The 8,618-nt window shown below is 34.2% G+C and overlaps 2 pseudogenes; both read right to left on the bottom strand.

Moving 5' to 3' along the window:
* Positions 1–285: 285 nt before the first annotated feature.
* LOC125776008 (small nucleolar RNA U3) lies at positions 286–352 on the bottom strand (annotated as a pseudogene).
* A 218-nt stretch (positions 353–570) lies between these two features.
* LOC125776046 (small nucleolar RNA U3) lies at positions 571–773 on the bottom strand (annotated as a pseudogene).
* Between the last annotated feature and the right edge of the window lie 7,845 nt (positions 774–8,618).

The following is an 8,618-nucleotide window of genomic DNA, read 5'->3' as shown; positions in this document are numbered from 1 at the left end:
TATTTAAAATGAGTTATTATAAAAGAAGTTCAAATTTACATTACATAATTTGAAAAATAATAAATCAAAAATAAAAAAAGTTCTACATACATATTTCTATCCTATGGAATATCAAAGAAATCATTTTATAAATACATATATATATTTCTGTCTCTTCATATTCTCGGTTAGAATATGTGAGAGAATTGTAAAAGTGTTAAAATTGCGAGGCGAATTCCGACCTACAATGTTAACAAATGCGGTGAATTCCCTAATTTGAATCTATCAAATGATCGCTGTCGACCCTACACCTTCTCTATACTTTTAAGTTCTCTGGACTGACTACAGAAATGATCCTGAGAAGTATAGTCTTAAATTTTCAACGGCCAACGCAGAGTATTTCAACTAAAAGTCACACAAAGAATTCGCAGAAATGAAACAGAAACGAAAGAAATAAAGTCACACAAATTAGTTGAGAATTTGCAGAAATGAAAGACAAGCGAAAGATGTATGCGCAAGCATACATAAGCGTACTGTACTTATTGACTGCATTATTTTTGTGTAAAACCTTAGAATTTATTCATTAGAATCACCACTCAGAAGTCGTTTTATCCGTTGTAAGTGAGCGATTTACGAAGAAATATCATTTCTAATATGCCACAAGACAAAATTAGAAATGAAGTTCATAAACCTCACGATGTCAGATAAAACGATATACCTCGTCATCGCGGGTTGATTTCCAAAAAATTTAAATGAAGACTAACTACAGAAATGATCCTGTGAAGTATAGCCTTAATTTTTCAACGGCCAACGCAGAGTATTTCAACCAAAAGTCACACAAAATAGTTGAGAATTCGCAGAAATGAAAGACAAACGCAAGAAAAAGAAGTATAACTTCAATAATGCACAAGCATACAGACATACATATGTGCACACATGTGACTATGTCAACAACCAAAAACATTGTTCTACAAAAACAACAATGGCATAAGCATGGCAAGATTGTGTTGTTGGTAGAAAATCCGAACTGTGCCAAAAGAAACGATCGCCGATTGTCACCGCTTCCCTTGCTACTCGAACATCTTCGCAGATAAGGTTGCGATAGATTCATATTGAGCAAGGTTGCGCAAGGTTGCGCAACATGAATCTATCGCAACCTTTTCCGAACTCGTATAAGAAGTATAACATCAATAAAGCAAATATGAATAGGAAAGAATATACAGAAACTAGACAAGAAGGATTTATAAAACATTATAAAAAGTAAGACATAAAGAGGAACCAAAGTTTAAGAAAAAACCCCTAAAAAGAATCCACATAAAAACACCTACCAAATTTGGCAACTAATCATTGTGTATTTTGCGGTTAATTTCCACGCACTCTTCTTCTTCTTTACTGGCGTAGACACCGCTTACGCGATTATAGCCGAGTCAACAACAGCGCGCCAGTCGTTTCTTCTTTTCGCTACGTGGCGCCAATTGGATATTCCAAGCGAAGCCAGGTCCTTCTCCACTTGGTCCTTCCAACGGAGTGGAGGTCTTCCTCTTCCTCTGCTTCCCGCGGCGGGTACTGCGTCGAATACTTTCAGAGCTGGAGTGTTTTCATCCATCCGGACAACATGACCTAGCCAGCGTAGCCGCTGTCTTTTAATTCGCTGAACTATGTCAATGTCGTCGTATATCTCGTACAGCTCATCGTTCCATCGAATGCGATATTCGCCGTGGCCAACGCGCAAAGGACCATACATCTTTCGCAGAACTTTTCTCTCGAAAACTCGCAACGCCGACTCATCGGTTGTTGTCATCGTCCAAGCCTCTGCACCATATAGCAGGACGGGAATTATGAGCGACTTATAGAGTTTGGCTTTTGTTCGTCGAGAGAGGACTTTACTTTTCAATTGCCTACTCAGTCCGAAGTAGCACATGTTGGCAAGAGTAATCCTGCGTTGGATTTCCAGGCCGACATTGTTGGTGGTGTTAATGCTGGTTCAAACATAGACCAAATTATCTACATCTTCAAAATTATGACTGTCAACAGTGACGTGAGAGCTAAGCCGCGAGTGCGACGACTGTTTGTTTGATGACAAGAGATATTTCGTCTTGCCCTTGTTCACTGTCAGACCCATTTGCGTTGCTTCCTTGTTCAGTCTGGAGAAAGCAGAACTAACGGTGCGGGTGTTGAGGCCGATGATATCAATATCATCGGCATACGCCAGCAGCTGTACACTCTAGAACTAAACAAATACCCAAGCCTAATGAAAAACTGACCTACACCACAAACGTTAAAGCAGAAATTCGTACAAGTACAAACTCTCTTGTTTATTCAAAATTTTATCAATTACCAATGTCCTTAAAGGACGAAGTAAATAAACAAATAAAAGAACTATTAGACATTAATATTACATATACGACCATCCTGGTCACCTGGTCAAATTACAGAATGGTAATCGACTACAGGAAACTAAACAGTGTCACAATAGCAGACAAATACCCCATACCGGACATAAATGCAGTACTTTCACAACTAGGCGATAACAAATTATTTTCCGTGTTAGAAAATGATATTGGGAAAACAGCATTCTCGATAAATAACGGAAAGTATGAATTTACAAGACTCCCATTTGGACTGAAAAATGCTTCTTCTATATTTCAACGCACTCTCGATAATATTCTCAGAGAACTTATAGGTAAAATTTGCTACATCTACAAAGATGATATAATTGTTTTTAGTAAGGACGAACAAACGCATTGTAAAGATCTTGATATAACATTCCAAACATTATCATTATATCAAACAAGGGCATAGAGACAAATCCCAAGAAGGTAAAAGCCATAGCTAATTACCCATCCCAAGACACTTAAGGAGTTTAGCTCTTTCATGGGGTTATCAGGATATTATAGGAGATTCATTAAGGGTCGGACGAATATCAAAAGGGGCCTCATCAAAGAAACCAAAACAACTTAGTGACGAAGCCTTAAAAGCCGTTGAACAGCTGAAACGAACGCATGATTGCAACTGGAAAGGCAGTATAGCGGTTAGAAGATGGAAATCTTACCTGGATGAATATGACAGAGAATTACTTTACCATCCCAGCGAAAAAAACATAGTAGCTGACACGCTATCTCGAATGCCTAAACAAAACGAAATAAACTCATTGACAGCGACTCAAAATAGTGCTCAGAGTTCAGGCCATAATCTTATTCCTAGTATTGATAACCCGATTAATGCATTTAAAAATCAGATATTTATTCATACAGAAAATCCACCCGACTACAAGTTTACGCTACCCTTCCCAACAATTCACAGACACGTATTTCCAAACCAAACTTTTCTGACACTGAATAAATTGCAATATTAAAACAATATCTTAATCCGTCCGTCATAAATGGAATCTACACAACAGAAGATTTAATGGGCAAAAACAGAAACTATATCCACACCATTTCTCATCCATTAGAATAAGATTCACCCAATCCAAGGTCCAAGATTTAATAACAGAAACAAATCAAGACGAAATCATTATAAAAACCCATCCATAGAAATGCGGAAGAAAACAAAATACAAGATACTTTCCTAAAATGAAACAGAAAATAACCATTTTATTGAAACAATATCAAGTTTGTAAAGAAGGAAAATATGATAGAAAACCACCTATTCCAGAGTTGAAAGAAATCCCAATACCAGAATACTCAGGACATATAATTCATATTGGCATATTCTCTACTGAAAAAAAAATTAATACTCACAGAAATAGATGAATTTTCAAAATTAGCGCAAGCAAAGATTATAAAATCAAAAGCAATAGACATATTAAGAAATCCCTAAATGACTTACTCTTTTACTATGGTGTTCCAAAATTCATTGTAATGGATAACGAAAAGTCTTTTAACTCTGCAAGTATCACCTTTATGATGAAAGATCAGTTGGGCATAGAGATCTTTACAGCTCCGCCTTACAAAAGCGCGGTCAATGGTAAAATCAAGAGATTCCATTCTACCCTGTCCGAGATAACTAAGCAAGAGCATCGTACGTTTGAGGACTTACTAGATAGGGCTCTCAGTAACAAAAAAAGACCATTGGAAGTATTTTTTGGCAGAAATGTTACCACCGATCCCGAACAATACGAGAAAAGTAGACAGAACAATATCGACAGACTTAAACAGAAACAACAACAAAGATTAATTAGATTAATGCAAGAAGGAACAATAAATAGAAAATATGTTATTTAATGGGCAAAGATTAACACAACAAATATCATTCTTTTAAATGAAATAGAAATCGATGAAGTTCATAAAAAAACTGCAATGGCTTATATAGAAAAAATTCCGGAATTAGATCCAACCACCTATCAAACTTGTTTAATAGAACCTGTTAGAAAAATAAATTAATATTTTATTTAGAAACAACTGAAATTTTTGTATCAAAAAACGAAATGTTTAATGTACCAAAAAATTGTTAAACTGAAAATGTATAATATAAGAGAAACAAAATGTATTGTAAAACCAGTTCAGGGAAAGGAATCGCTGTGTGACTTCAGAAAGGTAGGACATATTACAACAATAGAAGAAATAGATGAAAGCTTAACAATTATTTAACGGCAGTACATAATTAAACTAAAAATGTATAATATAAGAGAAACAAAATGTATTGTGAAACCAGTTCAGAGAAAGGAATCACTGTGTGACTTCAGAAAGGTAGGACATATTACAATAATCGTAGAAATAGATAAAAGCTTAACAATTATTTAACGGTAGTATAATAAAACATATGTATAATTTAAGCCAAATTAGAAAAATTACTATAACCAAACAAAAAACTCCGAAAACACTAAATAACAATCCACTCAGAAATACAATATTTAATAACATTCCTTACTTCTAACGCCAACTTGAGGACAAGAAGAATAGAATACAAATAACTTTAACACTTGCACAATATCTAGCCACTTGAATAGCAAGAGACCACAAAGACTAACAAAAATCTGGAAAACATGAACTAAAATTATAAAACCAACGTCGCAGCCGAAAACCCACAGCTAGATCTGGGTATTGTTAAGAAAAGAAAGATCAGTTCTGACAGAATGTTCAATAAAGAAACATTTTTAATTTAAAAGTTTGATTTCAATTTGAAAAATAATAACTTACTTATACATACATATTTACGCAAGTCTGTTAGTAAAGCTGTTAGAGCGGCAAGGGAAGCGGTGACAATCGGCGTTCGTTCGCTTATTTTTTCGGCACAGCTCGGATTTTCTACCAATAATACAATGTTGTGACGCTTTGTCGGTTCGTCGACACATTGACTCTTTTTCTATGTCAACGGAAATTACGCTTGAAGCATTGTGTGTACATATTTACATACTCGTAATAATACAAGCTTTACTCTATTCTCTAGAATCTAGGTAAATTTTAATATACATACATCTTTATTTATATACTAAGTATATGCTTTGATACCAAATAGATACCGACCATCTTATAAATTATATGCCGTGTCGGTTGCGCATAGAAAATAAACGAATCTGTAGGCGTACATTTCTTTACATTAAAATTAGCATTGTATTGGGTTGTCAAAAAAGTCTTGCGGTATATTTATTGAATCAATTCGTGTTGCACCCATACATCGAGCTTCTTAGTGACTCCAAGCTTCTTCAAATGGTTTATAACGGTTTGATGACTACTATGCCGGTCTCTTTCGACCAATTTAGCGATTTTATCGTAATTTTCGACGACAGGCCTTCCGGAGCGTGGCGCATCTTCGACTACCTCTACACCAGAACGAAAACGTTGAAACCATCGTTGTGCGGTGGAAATGGAAACTGTATCGGGTCCATAAACTGCACAAATTTTATTGGCGGCTTGAGATGCATTTTTGCCTTTATCGTAGTAGTACTGTAAAATATGCCGCATTTTCTCTTTATTTTGCTCCATGTTTGCGACGCTATAATTCACGAACTTAAAAGAAACGACAATCAATGAAACACGTGTTAGCGCGTGAAATGAGCTTTCTAAAAAGGTATAGCATAACCCGATGCGATGAATAAAACTAGAACTACGTGCTTTCAGCGCCAACTAGCGAAAATGTTCAATTCTGCTATTTTCTAGTCCTCTGCTGCAAAACTCTGGTGACACACTCTGAGAATTTGTCTGTGGTGAAACCAGAGAACTTAAAACATAGATTTTTTATAGTAAGAAATTCACCTCACAACCACAGAAGTCACGCTGTAAAAAGTTAACATTGTTTACAGTTCTTTCACATACTAAAACAGAAAATATGAAGAGAAATAAATATATGTATTTACGTCATATGATGACATGGCATATATGCACAAGCAGAGAATATGAAGAAAAATAAATTTTTTGATATTCCGCTTTCAACAGCGAAAAATGTGTACAAATACAACTCTCTCACACAGAGAACATAAAGAAATGTCCCTACAAGAACGATTCATATGATCAATGATATGACAATCACTAGTGGCACAATTTTCTGTCACTGGCTCAGTGCAAGTTTCTATCACAATTTTAAGGGCAATATGAAAATGTTGACAAAAACTTTGTATACATTAAGTTGAAATTATATATATGTATGTACTTTTTAAAATGGTATCAACCAGCGCCAACTTCCATAGGGATTTCTTGCTCCACCTGCCATCCCAATTATATCCTTCCAAGAGCTCATCTGAGAAAACCTTCGGTATTACGTCTGCCACATTATCACTGGCGCCTTAAAGTTTATGGAGGAATGTAGAAGTAAAAGTATTGTAACTAGTAGTAAACTTATTATATTTAATTTTTTAGGTTAACATTGTTTGCGCATAGTCTTGGCTTTGAAGTCTATCTTCCACTTCCGCAACTGTTGCTTGCGACTCCATCGGAAAAGCGCTAGCGACGTCGTCCAGCTCTTTGTCAATCACTTCGCCGGTCATGCGGCACACTGACTGCTCCACTAGTTTTAAGAGAACTTTGCATTCTCTGATCGACTTATTTTGCGCCAAAACCTCAGTCTTTTCGACAATCTATGAAATAAATTTAGACGAAAAGATATAAATAAAGTTTTAGATTTACTTTTATTACTGAGTGTACATACAATATTGTAAAACACTTACTTTCGACTCCATCTCATTAAGTTTTTCAAATATATTGCTTTGGTTGTGAACCAGTGACGATTGGCCTTCACTAAGGGGTTTTTGGTTCTGCAAAATGAAAATTAAAAATACGTTTTCTCCAATTTGTCTAGCCTTTCTTGTATATTCTTTTTAAAGCTTCAAGAATATCTTAGATTTAAAAAAGTTAATATATATTTTATTAGAAGCCTTAAGTTAAAAATTACCTGTGTTTTGTTGTGTTCTTTATATTCCCACTGGATATTGGCGCCGCTCAATCCTCAATGATTGAAATCTCTACTAAAAAATTAATAATTTTTAATATACATATTTATACTTATTTCGATGAGTATTTTTCTTTTAACTTACCACCTTCATCTTGCGTCTCGAATATGTCATAACATAATAATAATAATTATATTATTATTATATTATATTATAATTATATTATAATAATTATATTAGGCTAACATCATAAAAATATACAGTGTTGTAAAAATATTGTGCAACATATTGCATTTGGAGTTTATTGCTTAACATATGAACAATACTGTATATTTTTTATGATGTTTTATATTTGTTATTATATTTTTTATTATATTGCATATTATATTTATACAGTTTTGGTCATATTAATAAAACCAAAATTGTATATTAAATCGCTAAAGTTGTGGAATTGAAAGTGGAATTTGCAAATCAGTGGTTAATGGGAAATGTGTTAAAAAGATGGTGTAAAAGTGGTATTAGCAAATATTTCTCTTCGATAGGAATACAAAAGTATTTGAAATCAATGTCTTCGATAGGAACTGGTACCATTTCTTCATCTAACTCACTTGCGACTACAATCCCTAGGCCACTTGATGATTCTACAGGTTCATTAAAGTAGTTTTCAGTCTTTCTGAAAACTTTGCAGACAACTTCATACGACTGTTGAGACTTTATGACATTAAATACCTTCATTGGTCCTGTCAAGTCACTAAAACAAAAACTATCTTTCTGCTTGTTGGAATCGAATGATGCAAATTTTGGCACATTCTCTGAATTTGACTCATTACCCTGTTTTTCATCAAGTCTAAGATATACATATTTGCTGTAGAATTTTATTGGGTTTATTTACAAGTTTTTTTATATTCTGCATATAGTTTTCGAAACGATACGATGAAAAAGAATCTAATTGTCCAAACTGTTTCACGCAATCTACCAAGTGAAGTAGTCCATGAATATTAAAGCTAACCAATTCATCACCATATAAAATTCCAAAAATATTGACGAAATCTGTTAGCATTTGTTGGGCAATATCGGCTTGGATTCGGTGCGATTTTTCATTTGACAAAAGTCGAATACTACTATGTAGCACCAGGAATTGATAGTATTGATCGGTACTGATACAATCTTTAAGAAAGAATATATTAATATTCTTTAATGAAACACAATCTTCAGTGTCACATTCAGAACTGACTTTTTTATTTTCTTATATTATCACTAAACATAAATAACATAGAGCTTATTCTAATTTCTCTTATTATTAAATATTATG

The sequence above is a fragment of the Bactrocera dorsalis genome, chromosome 1, assembly GCF_023373825.1.
Source record: "Bactrocera dorsalis isolate Fly_Bdor chromosome 1, ASM2337382v1, whole genome shotgun sequence".
Classification (NCBI taxonomy): Eukaryota; Metazoa; Arthropoda; class Insecta; order Diptera; family Tephritidae; genus Bactrocera; species Bactrocera dorsalis.
This window is presented reverse-complemented; position numbering and strand designations above follow the sequence as displayed.